Source organism: Hyperolius riggenbachi, chromosome 6 (assembly GCF_040937935.1).
Source record: "Hyperolius riggenbachi isolate aHypRig1 chromosome 6, aHypRig1.pri, whole genome shotgun sequence".
Taxonomy (NCBI): domain Eukaryota; kingdom Metazoa; phylum Chordata; class Amphibia; order Anura; family Hyperoliidae; genus Hyperolius; species Hyperolius riggenbachi.
Genome location: NC_090651.1, coordinates 212,999,840 through 213,026,871, shown reverse-complemented (window position 1 = coordinate 213,026,871; position 27,032 = coordinate 212,999,840). Strand labels below are relative to the sequence as shown.

The following is a 27,032-nucleotide window of genomic DNA, read 5'->3' as shown; positions in this document are numbered from 1 at the left end:
GATCTCAGAGATTTAGCAGAGTCAAAGCAGAGGGAAGGATGAGGGAACAGGTGCAACACACAGTATACGATCCGAGTTATATAGTGTATTATTATTATTACTATATAGCACCATCATCTTCCATGGTACTGTGCAGAGTAAAAAATACATAAAAATACAGACAATAATACATAAATATTGGACCATATACAGTGTAATAAATCATTGTGATAATTGTATAGTGATTAAAAAGAATGTTTAACAACTTACAAGACACAAAAGGATAGTGTGTTTTGCCTTCTTAAAATAGAAGTTATATGCAATAAAGGGGACACAAAAGGTAGAGTGTATAGAGTATACCAGAAGATGCACAGAGACACACAGAGACCAGTGCTGAGAGACATACACAGGAGAAGGGAGAGTGTATAGAGTATACCAGAAGATGCACAGAGACACATGGAGACCAGTGCTGAGACATACACAGGAGAAGGGAGAGTGTATAGAGCAGGCATGGGCAGTACATAAAAAGTATGCTTCACTGCAACTGTATACACATGTAATGCACAACATGTCTTACGTTATACCAATGAATTCCATACATACATGTAAACATATTGTCTTAAATAAATTTAGGAAAATCAATCGTCTTATTACTAACTTTTCAGCAACCCTCCCATATGATATGACCCAGATAAGGGTTGCAAACAAAATTCAGTACAAATTGTGTGATCCAGGTTTCACAATTCCTACTGCATTAGGTCTATTTTCCAGTTACACAAATTTACATATCATTAGCATAACACTTTCATCAACTAAGGATTATTAGCATCTTATTGATTATCCTACTGAGCATTCATTGCAGCCAGAGGTGTCCTTTACTGGTCATTTATAGCAAAGCTGTGGAATATGACACATGGCAATGTGTCCACAGTATGAGCATTGCTGCATTCTGCACTGCTGCTTGCGAACGCGCACTGTACATACAATTGTATGGGCATTTCCACACCTCTGCATTGTAACAGGCCCTGCTAACTAAACAAACTTTCTACATTTATTGTGTTTCTGGTTAAGGTGTGCATTAATGAGAAAGTTACCATATTAATCATCATGCATGTTATATCAGGCAGAGTGTGTGTTGCATCATGCCTGTGTTGTACCTCGGGTGTTACACAACCTTCATAGTGTGACCTTAGCCTAAATCTCAGGTCACCACACTGATCAAACCATCTTGGAAGTCATCCAGTGATGATACAAATCTTGGCTGCAGAGCAGTGTGAGAGCAGCAGGCAGAATCCAGCCGACACCTGTAACTCCTTACACAGGCTGACCGGTGGGAAACCTCATGTCCCAGGGCTGTGGCTGTTTTCATTTCTTGTGGTAACAGCAGACAGTTTGTGGTTACTGATGCTTCTCAAATGGCAGTTAGAAAGGAAACTACATTTCCTTGTGTACACAAAGCACCAGCAACTTACCACATGAGCAGCAATGGTGAAACACTTATTGCTAATACTGTTACATGATCTGCAGCTTAAAGGGAACCTAAACTGAGAGGGATATGAGTGTTTCCTTTTAAACAATACCAGTTGCCTGACAGACAGTCATGCTGATCTCTTTGGCTGCAGTAGTCACTGAATCATACACCTGAAACAAGCATTCAGCTAATCCAGTCTGACTTCAGACAGAGCACCTGATCTCCATGCTTGTTCAGGGGCTGTGGCTAAAAGTATTAGAGACACAGGATCAGCAGAAGAGTCAGGCAACTGGTATTATTTTAAAAGGAAAAATACATATCCTTAGATTCCTTTTAAGGTTTATAGTACATGTACCCAAAGTGAGTAGTTATGTAAGGAGTAAGTTAACTTTTTGCAGTAAATTCATTTAAAATAATGTGTAAGGGAATATGTAGAAAGCATCCATACACAGTTAGGCCTAGTGCACACCGGAGCGTTTCCGATGCGGTTTGCGATCTGCTTGCGGGTGCGGATCCGCTAGGGTAATGTATTTCAATGGGCTGGTGCACACCAGAGCGGGAGGCGTTTTGCAGAAACGCATACTCCCGGGCTGCTGCAGATTTTGGATTGCGGATGCGTTTCTGCCTCAATGTTAAGTATAGGAAAAACGCAAACCGCTCTGAAAAACGGCACTTCAGAGCGGTTTGCCAGGCTTTTTTGTTACAGTAGCTGTTCAGTAACAGCTTTACTGTAACAATACATGAAATCTACTACACCAAAAACGCTACACAAAACCGCAAAACGCTAGCTGAAACGCTGCAGAAAAATAAGAAAAAGTGTTTCAAAATCTGCTAGCATTTTGCGGATCTGCTTGCGGTTTTTGGTGTGCACCAGGCCTCACGGAGTATTCCTAATGAATACACGTCAAGAGGTATTTGAGAAGATGTTTTCCAAAGTAAATTTAGGGAAAATATTGAGAACTTGAAGCACTAGTCTGTAGTACCAAGGCTTGACCCTCTGAACATATTACAACTGCCTTTTAGTATATAAAATAAGCAACATTCGCTGAATAACAGTAGGAAATTGGCAGCGCTTCCAAATGGAGGCTGCACCTGAACTGACTAGCTGCATAGATGTGCGATTTTTTGCTGAACATTCATTGCATGCTGTGAGATTTTACCTGATTTGCTATAAACTGAATAATATTATTTGCAGGATCGCATGCTACATTGTTGGTGGTAATTCAGGAGAAATCAGAAGCAAAAATCTGAGTGTATGGCTAGTATGCAAATGAAAACTATACAGATAAACTCCTAAGAAAACAAATGTATTGCCAGTCCTTTTGTAGCTACATACAGCCTGATGTACAAAAGGCCAGTAATTTTGTCGTGTGCAGGCAGTGCAGGTCAGTTTTACTGGCCCTAGTGCCAGAGAAGAACTGCCTGTTACTTTATTAGTGCTGCGCACATTACCGTGATACCAGACAGCGTAAGGCTCCGTTTACACTTAATTAATTGTTCTCAGTTATAACTGAAAGCAGAGGCGTATCTACAGACGTGCAGGCGTGGCTAATGCCCGGGGCGCCGCCTCCTTTCAGCTACTAGGGGGGCGCAGTTCCCTCTTCCTCCTCCCTGTGCTGTGAATGCTCGCTTCTGCCCTCCACTCACGCTGTGTAAATAAAGAGGGGGCAGAGCACATTACAGCTTCCCTCCCCCTTCCCTTCATCTGTATCAGTGACGGCATTAGCTCAGGTCCTGCAGCCATCAACCCTGCCCGAGCAGCACGGAAGATCAGTGATGGCTGCTCAGGGCTTCTCTGCAGGGCAATCCTGCAGGGCTTCTCTGCTGGGCAATCCTGCAGCTCCGTATTGCCCTCAGCTGCTGGGGATAGTAACATATCAGCAGTCATTTCCCCACCACACGGATAAGTCTGAAAGAAAACTGATTTTCAAAGTAATGCCCATGTTTTTCTATAACACAGTTCACACTTAATGCATTTTAACTGAAATCTTCTACCCAATGCACTGCTATTGAAAATACACATAACGCATACCAACTGATTAGGTGTAAACGGCAGTGGCGTAGCAATAGGGGGTGCAGAGGTAGCCACCGCATCGGGGCCCTTGGGCTAGAGGGTCCCTCAGAGGCACACTCCTCAAACACAGTATTAGCTCTTTATTGGTCCTGTGCTGATAATATTCACTTCTATAGTTGATTTGAATAGTGGTAATCATTAACAAACTGTTCTCCATCCCCTTCCTGCACCTCTGACACTGTAGTTGCCATTGGCAGGTTTTGGAGCGCCGTATCAATTGTTATGTATAGAGTGCTTGGGGGGCCCCAATGCTAAACTTGCACCTGGGCCCACAGCTTCTTAGCTACGCCACTGGTAAATGGGGTGTAAAACTACCGGGGTAATGGGTGTGGTGCTGGTAGAGTAAGGCCCCGTTTACACTTAATCAGTTGGTATGCGTTAGTGTGTGTTAGTGTGAGTTGGTATGCGTTTTTTCCATAGCAGTGCATTGGGAAGAAGATTTCAGTTAAAATGCGTTAAAGGACCACTATCGTGAATCATTTCATTTTCAATTACCTCACAGTAGATATAGCAAGTATACAGAAGCCTTACTGTGTCTTTTTTTTATTTTTTGTCATGGCCCTTTTATTTACCATATATCACTGTAGCCTGTGTCCGTCAACCCCTGAAGTAACGCTGACGGACTTTTGTAACTAAAAAGTAATAGTAGGGGGAGCCTTGTCAGGTATTGAAAGAAAAACCAGTTTGTTTAGCCCTGCTCTTCCTAATAACTGTCAAAACTGTATAATGTGGGCTCACCTGCTGCCCGTCTTCCCCCATGATCAGCTGTTACCCCAGAAGGACCCCTGTACTCAGGCAGCCCGCAGGCATTGAGGGAGGCAGCTGTCAGCTTAATGAGCCGCTCTCCCTCTCCATCCATTGGGTAATTGAAAATGAAATGATTTGCCATAGTGGTCCTTTACGTGTGAAAGGTGCCATAGAAAAACATGGGCATTACTTTGAAAATCAGTTTTCTTTCAGTTATAACTGAGAGCAACTGAATAAGTGTAAAAGGGGCCTAACCGGTGGTGGTTCCATGGTGTTAGGACCAGTAAAATTAGCCTGCGCACAGCACATGGCAAAATTACCAGCCTTTTGCAAATCAGGCCCATAGATTAATATTCTTTCCCAGGCTTTGCTTCTCCTTGATACCATTCCCCTCCATTACAAAATGGACCGCAGTTGTCATAAAAAGGAAAAATACTCTGAAAGGACAATTTTGTGAATTAAAATCACTGTTACATATCTAAATGGAGCTCACAAAAAATATTTGTAGGCATCTCCATCAATTGCTGTCTTTTATCTCTTGGCCCTGTTCACAAATGAATTAGGAAACAAGCTCAGGGTTCTTATTAGACGCACAGCACTTAAAGAACAGAGATAAACTTTTAGTTAGGGAACAGTGATACAGCAGAGGACAGATGGGAATGGGTTATAACAGAGGAAAAGGATTTGCACTACAGTGAAGACTAAAGCTCAACACACACCATACAATCTTGGTTGTACAGATTTACCAAATCTATGTAGTATAAGGGCCATTAGATTGAAAATATCTTTAATGATTGATTGAATAAGCTCCTATACTACATGAAAGTGGTAAGATTGAACAACCAGGATTGTATGGTGTGTGTTGAGCTTAAGAGGTGACAATAGAGGGACAAAGGGGGTTTGGGGCACAACTGAGGTCCATTTTGCATATGTACATATTTATTGCTCATTATTAGAACTGTTGCTAGTGGCAAAGGAACAGCGGATTCAGCAGTAGCAGTGTTGGGCTTATATTTCTGGAGGTATATTGGACCCCTTTTCCTTGACCACTGCATATCCATTGGTGGTTCACTGGTCATACACTGTTCTTTTCCTGAGGACTGCAGATGCACAAATAATGCTGTCTCTGTGCCTGCCTCAGCCATCATACAGGACAGCATCATGCTTTGTTGTTTATAGCCTCCCTATTTCCATGTCATACCAGCTTCCAATTCGGTGCAGGTGCTGCAAAAGAAAGAGAAGAGATGTTTGCATTGACATAGCTGGAGTTACAAACTGTGACAGCAGACACTAAAGAAGATGCTGTAGCACAGGAAGAGCCTGAGAAGATTAGGCACCTCTGGAGATACAGGGCAAAGCAGCATTTTATTGTTTGTGTGTTTAGTGGGAGCAATGTCAATGGGATGTGAGGAAGTTTGATGTAGTGATGTCCAGTTTTGCACCAGGGCCTATAAATCTAAAGCTGTCCGTTGCCAAGTATAATTCAGAGATCTTTTATTGTGCCATAGGTCAGACCATTGCCTCCACCGGAGAGTTTACTTTGTCTGCACTCTGTCTAATGTAAATATGCACAGCGTGTAATTAATTTTATAGCACTGTGTGGCCTCTCAGGAAAAGATTTGTCATCGCAGATCACTCCACAAAACTCGATTCCGAAAGTGTCCTTTAATCCCAGAACAAAGACTCCAGTGAAGCTCTGCAATATTTTTTCTGCCCTTCCACCCCCTACCTGTGTGACTATAGTTTCAAAGTCAGCCAGTTCCCAGACAAAGTGCTCTGACTACCCCACAACGTTTCATTCTTTTCATAAAACCTGCCTTCTCCCTTCCTATTACAACTCTGTGGGAATTGTAAGAGCAGGGCAAGTGGGTTGCAAGGTGGGTCAAAGTGTCTTCTGACCCAAGAATTAACTCTCAAAGCACTGATCTAAGGTCATGTATGACCCGTTTATAAAATAACCCAGCTTGAACAAGTTCCATGTTTGTTAAAGAAAACTCTAGCATTGGAGGTTGACTTCTTTATTCCCTTTGTAAAATGTCAGCTGACAAGTTTTCATGCTGAAAATAAATAAATATATAATATAGGAGACACACACAGTTATATTTGAGAAGTGAAATGAAGTGTATTGGATTTACAGAAAATGTGCAATACTTGTTTAAACAAAATTAGGAGGATGCATAAATTTGGGCACCACAAAAAGAAATGAAATCAATATTTAGTAGATACTGCTTCTGCAGAAATTACAGCCTCTAAATGTTTCCTATAGGTTCCAATGAGAGTCTGCATTCTGCTTGAAGGTATTTTGGACCATTCCTCTTTACAAAACATCTCTAGTTCATTCAGATTTGATGGCTTCCAAGCAGTAGCGGCTCCAGGAATTTTTTTTTAGGGGGTGCTATGCAGGTGCTGGACCAATTTCCAGGGTAGCTCGTGCGCCGCAGCAAAAATGGCAAACAAATGGGCGTGGTCATGACCGGATGAGGGCGGAGCTAACTGTAATTTAAAGTGAACCCGGGGTGAGAGTGATATGGAGGCTGCCATATTTATCTAGTTGCCCAGCAGCCTTGCTGATCTATTTGGCTGCAGTAGTGAACTGAATTACACCAGAAACAAGCATGCAGCTAATCTTGTCAGTTCTGACAATATTGTCAGAAACCCCTGACCTGCTGCATGCTTGTTCAGGTTCTATGGCTGAAAGAATTAGAGGCAGAGGACCAGCACGGCAGCCAGGCAGCTGGTATTGCTTAAAAGGAGATAAATATGGCAGCCTCAATATTATTCTCACCTCGGGTTCCCTTTAAAAGTGCAACGCAAAGACAGAGGGCCCAAGTTTTGGTGACCCTTTCCCGAGAAAATTTACATAATTGTGCAGGTTTTCTCAAGAAAATACACATAATGTGAGCAGATTTGAACAAAAAACACGTTCAATAATTTGGCAGATCTGACCCCAATATGGACAATCGTTGGCAGATCTGACCCCAATATAGACAATCGTTATCAGATATGACCCCAATATGCACAATCGTTAGCAGATATGACCCCAATATGCACAATCGTTAGCAGATATGACCACAATATGCACAATCCTTAACAGTTCTGACCACAATATGCACAATTCTCAGCAGTTCTGACCGCAATATGCACAATCCTCAGCAGTTCTGACCACAATATGCACAATCCTCAGCAGTTCTGACCACAATATGCACAAATTCAGCAGTTCTGACCACAATCAGCACCACCTGTTGAAAAAGAAAAACCCAATAACTCACCAGTCAGAAGACCTCCTGTCCCGACCTCCTTGTGGCGCGCAGCTCCCACGATCCTTTTCCTTCCCGACATCACACTTCCTGCCTGCATTACGCCACGCTGAGATCAGGGCTATGGGAAAATGGCCGCCCGAAGCCCTGCACTGCAGACTTGAAGTCTGCAGAGCAGGGCTTTCAAAAGCCATCTTACCGTAGCCCTGCTCTGCTGCTTCGGGCTGCCGCTGTGAACTGGCTCGGCGTCTCTTAGACACCTGAAGTCAGTTCACGCCAGGGGGTGCTTTGGGGGTGCTTGGACAATTCTAGGAAGTGCTTGAGCACCCAAAAGCACCCCCCTGGCACCACTCCTGCTTCCAATCATGGACAGTTCTCTTTAACTCACAACACAGATTGTCAATTATATTCAGGTAAGGGGACTGAGATGGCCATTCCAGAACATTGTACTTGTTCCTCAGCATGAATGCCTTAGTTGATTTTGAGCAGTGTTTAGGGTTGTAGTCTTGTTGAAAGATCCGGCCCTGGCGCAGCTTCAGCTTTGTCATTGACTCCTGGACATTGGTCTCCAAAATCTGCTGATACTGAGTGGAATCCTTGCGTCCCTAAACTTTGACAAGATTCCCAGTCCCTGCACTGGCCACACAGCCCCCCAGCATGATGGAACCACCACCATATTTTACCCTAGGTAGCAGGTGTTTTTCTTGGAATGCTGTGTTCTTTACCTCCATGCAAAAAGCCCCTTGTTATGCCCAAATAACTCAATTTTAGTTTCATCAGTCCACAGCACCTTATTCCAAAATGAAGCTTGCCTGTCCAAATGTGCTTTAGCATACCTCAAGCGGCTCTGTTTGTGCTGTGGGTGGAGAAAAGGCTTCCTATGCATCACTCTCGCATACAGCATCTCTTCGTGTAAAGTGTGCCGATTGGTTGAACGATGCACAGTGACTTTCGCATCCCACTGTACACTGGCCCATATGCAATTAACTTTTTCTCCTGAGTTTTCTCCTATGAGATGTTTTATCTGCTCTTTAAAATAGTTTTGGAATTGAAAAGGCAAAATAAATAGGTGAAGAAGTACTATGGAAATTATTTTGAGTATTTTCTTGCTTGCTGGTGGTTAAAAAGGCATTATAGTAACAAGTTGGGAAAATATTACTTAGAAGAAAACTAGATAAAAATTCAATTGCATATGGCCTACAGTGTAAAAGACCCTAATGCCTAGTGCACACCATACAATTTTCTGTAAGATTTTCTGTTAAGGTGCATATACACGCACTACCAGTGGCAACGAGCGGACTTTTAGCGAACTTTTAGCCGACAGTAGCGCGTGTGTACGTGCTGTCGGCGAACAGAAACAGCCTTATCAGTCCGCCGACAGCACGTACACACGCACTACTGTCGGCTGAACGTCCGCCCAGCGGAAGGGTCCGGCGGACCCGTCGTTGCCGCTGGTAGTGCGTGTGTACGCACCGTAAGATTTACCTGCCGGATACATAATTTCCAACGTGTTGGAAGTTACCTATCTTCTAACCATCTACCTGCCTAGCAATTAAGCATTGTTCTACTCAGCAGGAGATAACCAGAAGACAATGCACCAGAGATAATGATCAGTCTCTACCAGTACTTTACAGTAAATAATCTAATTACACAAAATCTTACAGATAATCTAACAGAAAAATCTAACAGAAAATTGTATGGTGTGTACTAGAGTCTGCAGGGATGAGCATATCTGTTTGGTATAGAAAAAGGTATTGTTTTCTAGTGAGTTCCCCTTCTAAACATCCAGCACAGATCTGAATGGACAGTTGACCTAAGCAAGAAACCTTAGCCACCCACCAAGATGGCCCCTAACATTTGGAGAATATAGGTGGGCACTGTGGTACCTGACAATAAAGGCACCCTAGCAACTGATTTTGGGCATGGGCCCTGAATCCATTCCCCTAGTGGCATGCCTGTCGAATGAGGTAATTTATGTGCAGTAGTGTGCATGCGCTAATTTATGCACATAATTATGTGCTAAATGAATGCACAACTTTTCTCATTGTTGTTTTCATTTTAGTAAATCATAAAATCAGGTAAAAGAAATCCTTAAATAATCAAATAAAGCATGCATTAAAGACACTCAAGAAGTTTAGTGTTTTAAGTTTCTCATAAGTGAAAGAGCCAACATTTACATACCATTCCACACGCCCCCTTAGTACTTAAAAATGGATACCACTAGTGTTTACTACTACAACTCATAGCTCAGGCTATGAGTAAGTACACATTGCTGTCTGAAACACGTCAGCCATTTTGTCTTTCCTGCCTTGCGATTAAATAAAGAGGATGTTTTTATTGGAACCATTGGATAGATGTGGATTTGTATGTATGAACTGCTACTGATTACTCCTGGAAGATGGCTTTTCCTGCACCTCAATGGCATGTATGGGGTTAGAGCGGTGTCACTTACTCTGAACCACTAGCTTTTGTCACTATGTCACATGGTAGGGAATTTCACGTGTTCATCTATCCTTTATCCTGTCAGCTGATGTCCTCTTGTCCTTTGTACTGTCCTTGCAATGAAAAATTAAGTTGACGTAAATATATCAGGAGGTGGAAAAGGTCACCTACAAGTGCATAGCATCACTCTCCATTGGTAACCACTCTGGATCGTCATGTGGAAAATCATGAGGAGTTTCGATAGGAGAAATTGGATCTGGTTACAGAAACCTGTTAATGAGTGCCATGCATTACCCTGAAGCTGATAATCAGAGGACGGCTGGCAATCACTCAGCAGCTCCAGGGATGATTAAATGAATTATCATTCAGAGCGTACATTAACAATGTGCCACACTGATAAAAGGAGGAGGAAATGCAGCATTTCCGGGTCTCAGTATTCTGCTCCTAGGTAGGAAGACTAGTGCAGACAAGTATCTCAGTATACTGTAGTTCATCCATCATTCACATTTAATTCTGCTTCATACTGGATCAGTATATTGTAAACAACTTAAGAAAGCAGTCACTGTCTTATCTGTGGACAGTTCAGTTCTTCACCCAATGGAATTCAGTCCCTTTATTCATATGACACTGATTAATTTGTAAGTTCAGAGGAAAACACACCCTCACTGCAGGATAACTTTGTAAGAGGAATGTTCAGATTGGACCAATCATATTGTATTATTTCACATGGTCTGGAAAGGGCATGTTAAAATGTTATTTGGCTGAGATACTGGAAAATTAATACTCCTAATGCTTTTTTATTTCTCTTGAAAAGTCCAGTGGTGATTATTTCTGTGCTGGGGTTCCCAATTCCACACACCTGCTCTGGCCCTCACAAGGGGTTACCACTTATGTAAGTATTATAACTTTGCCTGGAATGACGGCTCACCCTACTGCCACTGAAACTCTGAGGAACATGCAGCAACTTGAAGGGACACGTTATTCGGGCACCAAAGTGCATTGAAAGTCCTGCTGCACCACTATAGATGTAATAACATTATGCCTATGGCAGAGCCCAGGTCAGGGTCTATGGAGCTGGCAGCGCGCTCTGAAATGACACGACTCGTTTCCTCTCTCCTCCCTGCTGGATTTTTCATTACAGAATATTACATTAGATGCAACTGTGGAAGGTGAAGAGGAGCAGAGCTGCTGACGGAGAGATTTCACCACAGAAATCAGGATCCCATAATAGACATATTGTCATGTTTCCTTAGAATTTTGGGGTGGGTTCAGGTGTCCTTTAAGCCAACCGTGTAGCTAGTTGAAACTATTATGTAGATGTTATTTGTTTAAAAGTCCTATATTGTATGTTGATGACAAATAGTGTCAAATGGTAGGTACCATACAATTTTCTGGCAGATTTACCTACCAGATTGATTATTTCCAACATGTCCGATCTGAATTTCGATCGATTTTCCGGTCAGATTGGACATGTTGGAAATAATCGATCTGGCAAGTAGATCTGCCAGAAAATTGTATGGTTTGTACATAGCAAAATACTTTGTTTAGAGATGGTCGTTCCAGTCTGACATAGTTGGCCTCCATATTTCCCTCTTGCAAACCAGTTTTATTCTCTACCAAGAATGGTAGGCTGGCCATCCTAAAAGGTTTCCATCCTCCTTGAGGTGTAGAAAGACTGCACTGTTAGCTCCTATGTCAGGTCATACATTTACTCAGGGGTTGCTTGGTCTCCTCAATGTACAAATCTTTGCATTCCTCAGTATACTGGATTGCATGCATTAAAGCGGAATATAACCCTGCATTTCAACTTTACTCTAAAACATTATTTACAGTATATCATATGCAACCAGCATTTTTTTTTTACTAGACCAGCATTGGAAGGGTTACACAGAGCTTTAAAGTTCCTGGAGATTTCTGCAGACGCATCCGAAGCTGACATAGATACATTTTGTTTACATAAATGTATCTAAGTGTTGAATGTGACTCACTCTCTCTGACTGAGAAGGAGCTGGAGGACAGCCAAAGAGTGTGTAACATTTATCAATAGATACATTTAACTAAATAGAATGTAACAATCTGAACTTCTGCATATCTCTCCACGGAACTTTAAACCTCTGTGTTTAACCCTTCCAATGCTGGTCTAGTAAAAAAAAAATGCTTTTTGCATATAATATGCTGTAAATAATGTTTTAGAGCAAAGTTGAAATGCAGGGTTATATTCCGCTTTAAGGCTTAGTTCCCATTAAAGCAGATGCAAAACGGCACAGTAAGCTCAATCGCATGTCCGTTTTGCATCCCTTCCATCACTCTGTCTGTCTGCCTGCATCATTTGCCATATTCAATCGCCGATATACTCACATGTCCCTCTGTCCTGAAGCTGATAAACAGACTGGGGGCCTGGAGGAGCTTGGGGCTCACTATAGGATTACAATAGACCAATTCTCCTTGCTTGGAAACTGGTAGTTAGCACCTCAGCCTGGTGGTGTAAAGTTCTTATAAAGCTCACTTTGTGTTTCAGTGGGGGTTAGGAGTCATTAAGGAGTTACTGGTCTGTATGGGTGGATTTCTTATGTTGCAGGCAAAGCAAGCACTAGCTTCAGGCTGTTGGAACACCTAGTAGGTGAAGCACAAACCTTTTTTTTAAAAGCTTGTGATGAGATGATCATTGCACAAAATAATGCCCAGGGTGACTTTCTACTGAATTTAGGAAAGAATGAAGCACTTTTACTATGTAGGTCAATACTTTTGGCCACGGTACTTGCTTTTTGTCTAGACATCTGATTGGAACATTTCATTGTATTTCTGAGTCACTGTAGGTAACTATGACAACCAGTATAAATAGACCTGGGACACGGGTCATGGCAGAAACTTGTAATTTTATTTATATCACAGGAAAAGTTACTGTCATTGCGATGGAGTGGAAAATACCTATTCAGAAGAACATACATAATGCACAAGAATAATACAAACCTTCCTGTGAACAGAAAGAAATGAATGCCACATGTACCAGACTGCATTCAATAACATCGTCAGGAGCAAACTGTATTATTCTGATGATGTTTTCAAACAAGGCGTATCACCTCGTGCATTATAGAATAAATGTTAGCACTACATTATAAGAATACATAATGTCTCCCTAGTTGTTTCTTTTGTTTCTCTGATGATGAGATTTCTGCTCCTGAGGGCAATTTTACACAGCAAATCGCAGAACGCAATATGATTTCATTGTAGCCCTTACAGAAGTGTAACTATCACTTCTTGTTTAAGTGTCACTGGCACTCTTCCTCCAAATTGAGGGACAGATTTGTTGGCTGCTGAAATATACAGCAAGTAGAAAGAAGCATGTGGCCTGAGTAAGATTCCAGCACAGAGGCCACAGCTGGTGGTTCTTATTATCAGGGAAAAAGAGAACTGATGTTACTGGAAATCAGGGGGCATCACTGTTTATTAACCCTCATCCTGCCGGCAGAGGACCGATTGGATCCCAAGCAGAAGTTTGCTGGCGCTATAAAAACACTGGAAGATATTAACAGCCATTATTTTACGATTTTGTTACCTCACCAATGATAAGTCCAAAGCAAATATTCTTTTCTTATTTTGAATGTTGACTGCAGCTGTTTTGTCGCTGGGATTCAAACAGACCCCCAAATATTTGGCATTTTATTGCATGAGAAACAATGTATAACTACTCGTTTTTCTCCATTTTTATGTGGTAATGTCAAACTGCGGGAGATATGCTAGATACAGTGCTGCAGATGTTATGAAGTCAGTTTGGGAGGACAACAGTAACTCAGATTTGGAAGATTCTGACAAATCTAGTGTTGACAATGACCACATGTCAGAACAGTCTGATTATCGTGACACAGAATCCGGTCAACCAACCCATGAGGGTCAAACCAGTGCTGTGCTATTCCCATATCAGAAGAAAGTCCTTTACAGATAAGTGGTAATTGTGATACATGTGGGCGGGGCCGAGGACATGGATGGGAGCGCAGCAGGGCATGTGGAATGGATCAATGCGAGCCCCGTCCTGATTCTTCCAATGCACAAAAACACACACAAGATGTGCTATTTGGAAGAAATAGTGCAGTCTGGCAGAAATACAGTATGCATCAAATATAAGTTGACACAGGGACAGGACATAATCAGACAGCAGCCTGGAATAACAAGTGCAGGGTTGGTTCTAGACTTTTTGCTGCCTGAGGGAAACTTGTGAGGATGCACCCCCTCCCCCTGATTTGGAATGATAGCACAGCACCTGGAAAGTTTCAACCTCAATATAGGTAGGTAGGTAGGTAGCCAAGTATAGCTGCCCCTGTATAGGGTAGCCAGGTATAGTTGTCCCCAGTATAGGTAGCCAGTATAGTTGCCCCAGTATAGGTAGCTAGTATAGTTGCCCCAGTATAGGTTGAGTAGTTGTCTCAGTATAGGTACAGTGTGTGGACGCACTGCCCTGTGTGCCGCGGCCAGGGCTTAAAGTGGATCCGAGATAAACTTTTACTCATTGCATAATTGTGTTCTTTTTATATAGTTTATAGGGCATTCCTCAAGCCAAATTTTGTTTTGTTTTGGTTTAATACTCTGATTCCCTATAAACTAAACAAGCCTTGCCCCCAGCTCCTTTTGTGCCTTGGCACTGTAGCAAGGTCTTATGGGAGCTCAGTCTGGGCAGGAGGAGGAGGAGGTTACTAGCTATTGATTTCAGAGGCAGAGGGGAGGAGGAGAGGGGACTGAATTTAAATACAGGCAAGCTGATAGCATCTCCAGCCCTCAGTCTGTGACAAACAGAACATGGCTGCCCTCATTGTATCACAGGAATAAATAATCATAAACTTTTGAAGCTGTTTGCAGCTAGATATGCTGTGTAAACTATCTAAACTTTAGATAAGATATATAGACAAGTTACTTGTTATATTTAGGTTTTCATTTCGGATCCGCTTTAAGAGGTCTGTTACAAGTTGTCTATGGATGTTAGTTTTTAATAAAGCTGGATCTGTTGATTGGCAATTGAAGATATTGCCTGGAGAGTACAGATTTATTTTTTAAACGCATGAAACAAGTTTGGAGTTGGTGAGTGAACTCGCGAAGGGAGGTCTACCCGTTGTATTTCCCAGGTGGTGGCACATCCACCAGGAGTGCAGCATGGGGTGTCAGCTGTTGGTTTTAGAAACAGTACTGGGCACTGTGACGAATAAAGGGGCAGCTGTGGCGAACAGCACCGCCGCCGCAGCTGCCTCCATGCCCCTACCCGTTCCTCCGGCATCCAGAACGCAGAGGACGGGATTGTCAGGTTACCATAGGCCGCTGTCTCGCGCGGGCGGGCGCGCGCACAGACAGGACCTTTATGCTGGGAGGAGGCGTGTCAGCTGACCTGCTGGTCGGCTGACATCAAAGGAGACTCACGGCGCCCCGGATTGGCTGATTGCAGGGAGCATGCCTGTGAGGTCTCCTCCGCTTCTTAAAGAGAATCTGTATTGTTAAAATCGCTCAAAAGTAAACCTACCAGTGCATTAGGGGACATCTCCTGTTACCCTCTGTCACAATTTCGCCGCTCCTCGCCGCATTAAAAGTGGTTAAAAAACGGTTTTAAAAAGTTTGTTTGTAAACAAACAAAATGGCCACCAAAACAGGAAGTAGGTTGATGTACAGTATGTCCACACATAGAAAATACATCCATACACAAGCAGGCTGTATACAGCATTCCTTTTGAATCTCAAGAGATCATTTGTGTGTTTCTTTCCCCCATGCACTGAAGTTTCAGGCTGCTCTTTTCTTCCTGCAAACAGCTTTGCCCTTGTTTGTAATTCCTCAGTATGTGAAAGCCCAGCCAGCTCAGAGGACGGTTTATCCAGCTTGTAAGAGGAGAAGCTGCTCTAATCTAAATAACACACAGGCAGTGTGCAGAGAGGGGCCTGGAAGGGTGAGTTCATAGCAGAACCACAACACTGAAGAACTTGGCAGCCTTCGACAAGTCTGACAGGGGAAAGATACATTGATTTATTACAGAGACTGTGATAGTATAAAGTGCTGCAGTTAGCCAGAACACATTAGAATAGCTTTTGGAACTTGTAGGATGATAAAAAAACAGGATGCAATTTTTGTTACGGAGTCTCTTTAAGCCTCCAGCCTTCATTCATTCCCTGTCTGCTGTCGTGAATACTTTGTGTTAGCGCTCAGACCTTAGACTAGTGCCAGGTGTTGAAACCAAGGACTTCACACCAAGACTAGGATTATTATATATTGTATTGATTCCTGTGTATGATTCTGGCTATACCTCTGACCTTGCTTTCTGCCTAACGTTACTGTACTTCTGCCTATCTGACTAGTTGCTAAACCTCTGCCTGATTACTCGTTATCCTTCTGCCTCACGATTCTGTACTGATATTGCCTCTCTGTTGCCGAACCTTGCCTGTCTGACCATTCTACTCACCAGTGGGCCCTTGCCACTGGTGAGGTGCACTATACCTGCCAGCTCCACTGGTGAGGTGCCGCCTTGTGACTGATAGTACTTTCCCAGCCCCTCTGGGAAGGTTTAGCCAAAGCTATCTAAGTCACCTGCTATACCTTTCCAGCTCCGCTGGGAAAGTCAAGACTAGCTACTCTTCAGTTCCTGTTCTACTAGTTCCTTGCCAGCCCTTCTGGTAAGGACTAGTCAGCCTATTACCGTATCCTCCTAGTCAGACCTATCTATCCAGCCCTGCTGGAAAAGGTCTGTGTGATTGTTTGTCTGATTTATTATTGGTCGCTTACCAGCTCCCCTGGTATAGACCAGCAATACTATTTCTGTACTCTCTCTGTTAGTACCTTCTCCAGCTCCTCTGGGAAGGTTTGATCAAATCTATACAGTCAGTGTACTGATAATACCTTACCAGTTCCTCTGGTAAGGTTTCGCAAAACTAATAGAGTTACGGTTGCACCAATCACTACTAACACACAGTCAGTGTCTGCTATACTAGTATTATTGGTGATTCTGCAGATCACCTAATAATCAGGTATAGCGTCTGTATTATTGGTGATACTGCAGATCACATAATAATCAGACGTCTGAGTCTAAACACCCAACCGTTACAGAACAGCAGACCAGATATATTAAAATGGAGGCACTATGTGGTCGGGTTGATCTGCTGACCACCACCGTTAATGATCTCATTAAGACGGTGAACGTTCAGCAGACCCAAGTTGACCAGCTAGTTTAGACGGTGAGCCATTTGAAGGATCCTGTTGCATCAGTGTCACCCCCTCCTGTGATTGAACCTAGGGTGCCCCCACCTGAGAAATTTTCAGGGCATCGCTCGGATTTCCATAATTTTAAACATAGATGTTTATCATATTTTGAATTACGTCCCATTTCTTTAGGTACAGAAGGTCAGAGGGTCACTTTTATTAAGACATTATTGTCTGGAGATTCACAGTCCTGGGCCTACAGTCTCCCTACGGGGCATGAGGCCTTGGTCTCAGTGGCAGATTTCTTTAAAGCTATGGCAGTAATTTACGATGACCCTGATTTGGCAGTAACCGCAGAGAGGAAATTGAAGACCCTCAGGCAAGGACACAATCCCGTCGAAACTTGCTGAGCTGAGTTCAGGAGATGGGCATTGTCAGCTAGATGGGGGCATTATGCACTTCTTGATTGATTTTTGTCAGGGTTATCCGATGCTGTAGCTGATCTCATGTTGGGTCATCCTAAGCCCAAAACATTGGATGAGGCCATATCTTTGGCAATTAAAATAGATAGACGGGTTTGCTATCAGAAACAAACTCGAGCGAAGCCTTCAGGGAGATTTGCTTCATGTACATTTTCAGTGCCTGAGGCTTCCTCTCCACGGCCTGACGAGCCAATGCAGATTGGGCACGCCAAGCTTTCAGAGGTCGAGAGGAATAGAAGACGTAAGGAAAATTTATGTATGTACTGTGCTGACAAAGGACACATGGTCTCTGCTTGTCCCAAGAAGGCGGAAAACTCTATCGCCTAGGAGTAGCTGGAGGTACTACTCTAGGCGATCCAGTCATACCTCTAAGCAACAAGCGGTTATTGCTCCCGTGCTCTATCGCGTGGGAGGGACAAGTGCATTCCACTCAGGCGTTTATAGATTCGGGTTCAGCAGTTAACGTTATGTCTCAAGACTTCGCCAATAAGTTTGGCTTTCCGTTGACTTCTGTGGGCCAACAGGTCATGATTACAGTGGATCATTCTCCACTACCCATTAAGCAGAGCATTACTCAGACTCCTGTATTGTCATGTCAGCTTGGGGTGTTGCATAGGGAACAGATACAGTTTTTGGTGCTCGAGATGTCCACCTCCACAGTCATTTTAGGGATGCCCTGGCTAAAGAAACATTCTCCTCACATAGACTGGAGTTACAGACAGTTGTTGAGCTGGTCTCCATACTGCCATGTTAATTGTTTAGAGAACGTTACCATAGCCGCTACCGAGGCTCAGGTGGAGGGGATTCCTGATTCTGTCTCTGAATCCCCTGAGTTGGACAATTGGGTGGATTGGGTACCTGTATTGAGTCCGTTCCAACAGGAGGCCCCCGAGGGGAAACCTGAGGGGGTTCTCTTTGTACCGCTACAGTTCAGGCTTAAGATGCTACACATTTTTTCATACCCATAAGAATTCTGGTCACCCGGGGATTGCCCGTACGCAGGAGTTATTAGATCGCTGTGTATGGTGGCCTTCGATAGTCTCAGATTGTAGGGAATTTGTGGGCAACTGCTCCATTTGTGCTAGAAGTAAGGCATCCCGGCGGGCTCCTGTGGGTACCTTACAGCCACTTCCGTTACCTGACCAACCATGGACCCATGTGTCCATGGACTTCGTGGGCGAATTGCCTGCCTCGGATGGTAAAACAGTCATATGGGTGGTAGTCGACAGGTTTAGTAAGATGGCACACTTCATTCTCTTGAATGGACCCCCCACAGCACAGGAACTAGAAGAACTGTTGTTTATACAACATATTTTCAGACTGCATGGGATTCCAGAAAGTGTCGTGTCAGATAGGGGAGTCCAGTTCGTTTCCCACTTTTGGAAATCATTCTGTCATCATTTGGGAATTAAGTTATCGTTTTCCTCCGGCTACCACCCACAGACGAACGGACAGACGGAAAGGGTCAATCAGGCTTTAGAGCAATTTCTTAGATGTTATGTGGCTGAGACCCAGACGGATTGGGTAAAATTCCTGCCTTATGCGGAGTTCGCCCATAATAATTTGAAATGTGCCTCTTCGGAGTTCTCCCCCTATAAGATTGTCACAGGAAGATCACCGAAATTCTCACCTCTGCCGGTGGTATCCTCTCCATTTCCGGCTTTGGAGCAATGGCAAGGGGCTTTGAAGGAAGTATGGGAAATGGTTAAGGGGAATTTGAAAAAGGTCTTTGCCACACAGAAAAAACAGGCAGACATGAGACGGTCAGTGGAGTGGGAATTCTCTCCAGGTGATTTTGTATGGGTCTCTATTAGACATCTGGGATTGAAACAGCCTTCTGTCAAGTTAGGTCCTAAATTTATAGGACCATACCCTATTTCCAGGAAAGTTAACAATGTTACTTACGTGGTCTCGCTCCCACCCAGTTTCAGGGGTGGTAGAACCTTTCACGTGTCCCTTTTAAAGCCTGCTGTGTGTGTGGACTCCACTCCCCCCCCCCCCCCCCCCTGTGGTAGTTGATGGGGAACCAGAATACGAGATAGAACGGATCTTGGATTCTCGGCCGGTGCATAATTCTTTGCAGTATCTGGTCCACTGGCGAAGGTATGGTGCAGAAGATAGATCTTGGGTACCGGTCTCTCGCATGCATGTGAACTCAGGGAGGAGTTTCATAACTTGCATCCAGATAGGCCGGGTGGTGCGTGTCCGGAGTCCACGCCTAGAGGGGGGGGGGGGGGGTACTGTGACGAATGAAGGGGCAGCTGTGGCGAACAGCACCGCCGCCGCAGCTGCCTCCGTGCCCCTACCCGTTCCTCCGGCGTCCAGGACGCAGAGGACGGGATTGTCAGGTTACCATAGGGTCGCTGTCTCGCGCGGGCACGCGCACAGACAGGACCTTTATGCTGGGAGGAGGCGCGTCAGCTGACCTGCTGGTCGGCTGACGTCAGAGGAGACTCACGGCGCCCCGGATTGGCTGATTGCAGGGGGCGTGCCTGTGAGGTCTCCTTCGCTTTTTAAGCCTCCAGTCTTCATTCATTCCCTGTCTGCTGTCGTGAATACTTTCTGTTAGCGCTCAGACCTTAGACTAGTGCCAGGTGTTGAAACCAAGGACTTCACACCAAGACTAGGATTATTATATATTGTATTGATTCCTGTGTATGATTCTGGCTATACCTCTGACCTTGCTTCCTGCCTAACGTTACTGTACTTCTGCCTATCTGACTAGTTGCTAAACCTCTGCCTGATTACTCGTTATCCTTCTGCCTCACGATTCTGTACTGATATTGCCTCTCTGTCGCCGAACCATGCCTGTCTGACCATTCTACTCACCAGTGGGCCCTTGCCACTGGTGAGGTGCACTATACCCACCAGCTCCACTGGTAAGGTGCCGCCTTGTGACTGATAGTACTTTCCCAGCCCCTCTGGGAAGGTTTAGCCAAAGCTATCTAAGTCACCTGCTATACCTTTCCAGCTCCGCTGGGAAGGTCAAGTCTAGCTACTCTTCAGTTCCTGTTCTACTAGTTCCTTGTCAGCCCTTCTGGTAAGGACTAGTCAGCCTATTACCGTATCCTCCTAGTCAGACCTATCCAGCCCTGCTGGAAAAGGTCTGTGTGATTGTTTTTCTGATTTATTATTGGTCGCTTACCAGCTCCCCTGGTATAGACCAGCAATACTATTTCTGTACTCTCTCTGTTAGTACCTTCTCCAGCTCCTCTGGGAAGGTTTGATCAAATCTATACAGTCAGTGTACTGATAGTACGTTACCAGTTCCTCTGGTAAGGTCTCGCAAAACTAATAGAGTTATGGTTGCACCAATCACTACTCACACAGTCAGTGTCTGCTATACTGTTTGTAGATTCACCCTCTCACTCACACAGTCAGTGTCTGCTATACTAGTATTATTGGTGATTCTGCAGATCACCTATTAATCAGGTATAGCGTCTGTATTATTAGTGATACTGCAGATCATCTAATAATCAGACGTCTGAGTCTAAACACCCAACCATTACAGGCACTATGTGCACATTTTATTTTATTTTCTTTTTTTTTCAATAGTTTTTATTGGGTTTTATAAAGCAAGATGTGTACAACAATTATAAACAAAACTTCAGTAACAATCATGAAGAATAATAATCAAAGACAAGTTAGTGTCAAAATTGGAATGAGACAATAGTGGACAAAAACAAAGGGGGAGGTATATCCATTGAGCGTCAGAAAATGTATAATCAGAAACACTAAATAGAACGATGGACCATAGTTATAGCATAACTTATTTAGTGTTCTTGCATGAAAAAGGTAGCTGGTGTGTATATAATGTAAACAAAATATCTCTCACCCATTCATTAAACCAGAATTCTGGCTGGGTAGGAGCCTATTTCGTTAAGATATAGTGGGAGGCTAATGTAACCTGACTCCCAGTGGAGGCAAGGGTGGGCTGCGGGTATAATCCGCCTCTTGTGCTTAAGAAGATAAGGTACATATAGTTAAAAGGTGCTTCTAGAGCAAGGGATATAAAGATAGGATTGAACAGAAAGAGGGAGCAGAGAGAGACAAGTAAGGGAAAAGGTATGGAGAAAGGGTTAAGGTATGGGACGAGGAGAGCCAACAGTGTCGAAGATCAGCTGAGGCGAGTTAGGCATGACTTGGGATCCAAGGCGGGGCTAGAGGTTGGCAACTCTGATGCTATTGTCTACCCCCAAAAGGTACTCTATGAACGGAGACCATATTTTTTTTTAAATTTAGCCATATTATCCTCAAGCCTAGCTCGCAGTTTTTCAAAAAAGAGAATGCGGCCTAATCTATTTTTAACTAGGTCAAAGGAAACCATTTTGGAGTTCCATGCAGCTGCTATTGTCAGCTTAGTAGCGGTAAAGATAAAATTAACTAACTTGTTTTGTGGTTTAGTAAGGTTAGGATAAGGGAGGCCTAATAAAGTGTGGACAGGATTTTTAGGTATTGGTTGATTAACTAAGGAAGAGGCCCAAGTACACACCCTTAGCCAGAGTCGACGAACTTTAGTACATTTCCACCAAACGTGATCATGTGTGCCAAGAGAGTTACATCCCCTAAACAATTGGGAGAAATATCATTATTAAATTTAGCCAGCCGGGAGGAGACCATATACCATCTAAAAAGTAATTTGTAGTTTACTTCAACTAAGTCAGCATTGATAGAGATTTTGGGGATATTGGTCTAGATATCTGAAAGATCTTCAGAATCTATTGAAACATTTAGGTCTTTCTCCCAGTCAGTGATATACTTTGGCTTATGCTTAGATTGTTCATGGGATAGTGATTTGTATATAGATGAGATGATACCTGAGGAAAGCGGGTCTGAGGCACAAATATGTTCAAATAGGGTCCTAGTTAATGGGGAATCCGTATAAGAAAGGTGCACTTTGATGAAATGGGAGATCTGCAAAAAGCGAAAGGTTTCGTTAGGGGGAAGCCGTTTGTGCTCCCATAGGGAAGCCAAAGACTTCATTCCAGTGTCAGTGGAAAGGTCAAAGATTTTAGTGAGATCTGAAGTAACCCACCAGCGGAAGCTGGCCGGGGATTCCAAAGCCGCGGGGAAAGAGGGATTGCCCATGAAGAAGGCCAATGGTCTATGGGGGGAAAGGAGATCCCAGAGTATTTGCAACTATCCCAAACTGACAGTGAATGTTTGATGATGGGATTAGTAATTGAGCTTCTATCGGCAGCAGTGATCCAAAGAAGATTGGAGGGCTTGATTGGATTAATGAGGGTTTCTTCAATATCAACCCAAGAGGGTCTGTTAGTGCCTAGATGCCAAAGGGTTAGTGGGGAGATCTGTGCTGCCTTGTAATAGACTTAAGGTTAGGTACACCTAGGCCTCCGTCATGTCTTAATCGGACTAAGTAGAGACTACGAAACCTTGGATTTTTAGAACCCCAAATGAAGTGGTTGAGCTTGCTTTGAATGTTGTTGAGGAAAGAGGGCGACAGTGAGATAGGCAGCATGCGGAAGGCATAGAGAAGTTTTGGGAGAAGCGTCATTTTAATCGCTGAAATTCTACCTAACCAGGTAATGGAGTATCTCTTCCAGCATTCCAGGAGTTAGAGCAGTTCTTTTGCTAATGCTGGTTAATTATGGTGGAATAAAGTTTCATATGATTTTGTAAGGTAGATACCTAAATATGGGAGTTTATGTTGCTCCCATTGGAACTCGAAGGCGTCCTGAAGAACTTGCATAAGTCTATGTGGTAGCGAGATATTTAATGCTTTAGTTTTATCGGGGTTTACCCGTAAGCCTGAGAAAGTTCCAAAGGAAGATAGGAGCTTATTGAGGGCGAGGAGAGAATTCGTGGGGCGAGAGATACAAAGGACTAGGTCATCAGCGAACAGGTTAACCTTAAATTCCTTTTTTCTGATTGGGATATCATTAATTTCTTTTGAGTTTCTAATTCAGATGGCTAGGGGCTCTATTGCAAGGGCGAATAGTAGGGGAGATAGGGGGCAGCCTTGGTGAGTACCTCTTGTGATTTTGAAGAAGGGAGATCGGAAGCCGTTATAATTTATAAAGGCTAAGAAAGTAGAGTATCCATGTAATAAAGTGGTCTCCAAAACCCCATTTCCCAGTATTGTAATAAGGTATTTCCAGGATACTGAGTCAAAGGCTTTTGTGATGTCTAAGGAAAGCAACATGGAGGGAATGTGAGAAGAACGTGCGTGATGAATGATTTGAAGGAGGCGTCTTACACTGTCACCTGCTTGCCGATGGGGCATAAATCCTACCTGGTCATTGTGTATGAGGGAGCAAATTTCCGTGTTGAGTCAAGTGGCAAGGATTTTGGCTAAGAGTTTAACGTCTATATTTAAAATTGAAACTGGTCTAAAATTAGACGAAAGTTGGTTATTTGTATTGGGTTTAGGGAGCATACTAATGGAGGTGGTAATAGAGTCAGAGTGGAACTTGGCACCCTTGAGAATGCTATTAAAAGCATTAACTAGTTTAGGGGCAAGAACATCGCTTAATTTCTTATAATATATTGCTCTAAAACCGTCTGGGCCAGGTTGATTTTATTTTCTTTTATAGGGAGATCTCCATACTGTGTCTAGTAAGGACGATTCAGACGCACAGCTTGTATTTGGATTGAAGTATAGATAGCTAGTATAGTTGCCCCAGTATAGGTAGTATAGTTGCCCCCCCCATATAAGCACTGATAGGAGGCGGGCTGCTGTCCTGTCACAGCGGCTCAGTGGGTCTCTCTGATCTGAGGTCTGTGTGTAGTGGTGAGCAGTGGGGGCATGCACGGGGATGGTAAATGTAGAGGAAGCGGCTGCCTAGAAGGTAATACGATTGGCGGCCGCAGGGAGGATGGGAGGGAGGCAGGCAAGAAGCCCCTCCTGCCCCCATGCCACCTGATGCAAATGCGTCACTTGGCATCATGGGTGGGAAGGCACTGAACAAATGCTATCACCTGTTCTTCAATTGAAGAAGTTTTTCTGGTCTTCGTTACTCCAAAAATGATCGACCTTACAACCTCAGTTTTGTTTTCTGAACAATAAATAATACAGTATGTTATCCGCATTAAAAAGCCATTCAGTGATGATTATTTTCATCAGCAATCACAGAAACTGCATTGAGTGTTAGATTTAACAACAATATTACTTAAACTGCAGTAAAGTAAAGCAACCACAAGATGTCATTGTCTGTAATTTGCTGTGATGACCTCTATGGTATTTCCTGCATTCATTCTGTGTTAGTCTTTGTTCTAAGTAAGCTGCATTACCTGATGGTTGTGTATGATTTATCTTTGCACGTTTTCTTCAATAAGGAGTTCTAACTTGTTATATTGGGTGCCTATCTGTGTATACCTACCACTCTGCTCCATAATTCGGTACATTCGAAAAGTTCATTCATTATCTGTGTGGACCATTTGGGTGCAGAAAAATGGCTCACTCTGCCCCTGCACAAACTCCAGGCCCACATTGAATACTATTCCCCATTCAAATTGTAGCAACTTGGGGGTAAACATAATTCGGGGATTGCCAAATGACCCTTCTTTTTACTAGTTTGTGTGGCACCCGGCTAAAAAGGTGCCCAAATTAGGCATGCAGTAATTGCACCAAATTCTGCTGCCTCGCCATTTGGACCCCAGTTGGTAAGATCTGCAAGTAAAATATGTTAGTAGGATGATGGATAAAGGCAGTGTTAATTCTGCAGTTGCATTTTCTATATTCAGGCCAAGATGACAAAGATTTTGTTAATAGAACAGATCTAATAGTGATGAGCAGCCATAATAACTGAACGGTTCAGTTCTATTCAAATTCTTGTTCCTGCCAAAGGGAATTAAAGCAATGCAAATAGCCTTTAGCCAGTGATGTCATCAAATGATATTTGTAAATGCCCTTTTCTTCTTTATAGGAGCATGTGAAGGAAGAACTGTTAATGTTATCCATAATAACAAATTACAATCTTTTAGTATTAAATTCAGCCCTGTTTCTAGAGGCTGGCCAGGCAGGGCTCTGCCCGGGGCACTGTGAGAGAGGGGGGCACTGTCATGGAGGGGGGAGGCGCTTCCTCACTAGGACTCCCTCTCCCCGGGGCTCCCCTCCCTGCTCCCCCCTCTTGGCAGGGTAAGCGCAGCAGACCAAAGGTGTCATAAAGGGAGCACAGAGGCATCAGGGCGGGACCATAGAGGTGCCAGGAAAGGACCATAGTGGTGCAACTCAGAGGTCAGACTCAGATGTGAATAGTTTTGTCAGAAGTGTAAAATTTCATGAGCAGCCCCCATTTTTTATGAATTTCCTTTCACATAACACTTGTCACTCTCCAACCTTTGAAACCTTCAAGTGCACCCTTCAAAGTGCATCTTCTGTCACAGAAATAGGGCAGTACTGTTGTTCATATGGCCAGGCTGAAATCTACTTGCATATTATTACCAGAAATTAATTTCAGTATGTGCTGAAATTTTAAATTCCTGTATGAGTGTCCTTTTTCTGCATCCCTGATGATAATTTCTGTCTTTGTGCCTTTGTGCCTTCTGTCTGCTTTGGCTGTAAAAACTGCAGAGCTTACAGCTGGGATGGGAAAGTTGCGATGGGGATGGGGAAGTTGTACACTTCCGCACAGAAGTGTCTGAATGCTGCTGAGATCATATAACTACTATTCCAAGGCATAACACTAATAGATCGATAAATAGATAAATACATGTAGATAAATTTAAACATACATGATTTGCCTTCAGCTGTGGGGAAGGGAGCAGATTTAGAAATTGTAGAAATACTTAGGAAACGGCTCATACACACTTTAAATTCAGCACTCAATGTGCATAATTTAATCCAGGTTTTCCCTGCAGGGATCTTTCCTCATTGTTTCTTGTAGTTGCTTCCCATTTATGGCGTAGCTACAGACCTCAGTACCCCAGGAATAGGTACCCCAGTATAGGTAGCCAGAAAGTGGTGTCCCCAGTATAGGTAGCCAGGAATAGATGCTCCAGTACAGGTATCCAGGCATAGATGCCCTGAGTATACAGTAGGTAGCCAGAAATAGGTGCCCAAGTATACAGTAGGTAGCCAGGGATAGGTGCCCCAGTATGGGTAGCCAGGAATAGGTGCCTCCAGTATAGGTAGCCAGGAAGAGGTGCCTCCAGTGTAGCTAGTTAGGTATAGGTGCCCCTAGTATAGGTAGCCAGGAATAGATGCCCCCAGTATAGGTAGCCAGGAAGAGGTGCCTCCAGTGTAGCTAGTTAGGTATAGGTGCCCCTAGTATAGGTAGCCAGGAATAGATGCCACCAGTATAGGTAGCCAGGAATAGATGCCCTCAGTTTAGGTAGCAAGGAATAGGTGCCCTCAGTTTAGGTGTTCCAGTATAGGTAACCAGACGGAGGGGGCACACAGTGTCGGGCACACAAGCAGTGGCTGAGGGGGTCATCAGTTACTTACATTGTCAGGA

At 43.6% G+C, this 27,032-nt stretch overlaps 1 protein-coding gene and 1 long non-coding RNA gene across 3 annotated transcripts in view; one reads left to right on the top strand and one right to left on the bottom strand.

Moving 5' to 3' along the window:
• ADAMTS8 (ADAM metallopeptidase with thrombospondin type 1 motif 8) overlaps window positions 1-27,032 on the top strand; it is a 117,947-nt gene that overhangs the window by 4,039 nt on the left and 86,876 nt on the right. The gene's annotated exons all lie outside the window — the stretch shown is intronic.
• LOC137521305 (uncharacterized) overlaps window positions 5,268-27,032 on the bottom strand; it is a 114,606-nt gene continuing 92,841 nt past the window's right edge. Inside the window, exon 3 of the long non-coding RNA XR_011022089.1 lies at window positions 5,268-5,495. This is a non-coding gene — a long non-coding RNA (uncharacterized lncRNA). The remainder of the gene's footprint in view (window positions 5,496-27,032) is intronic.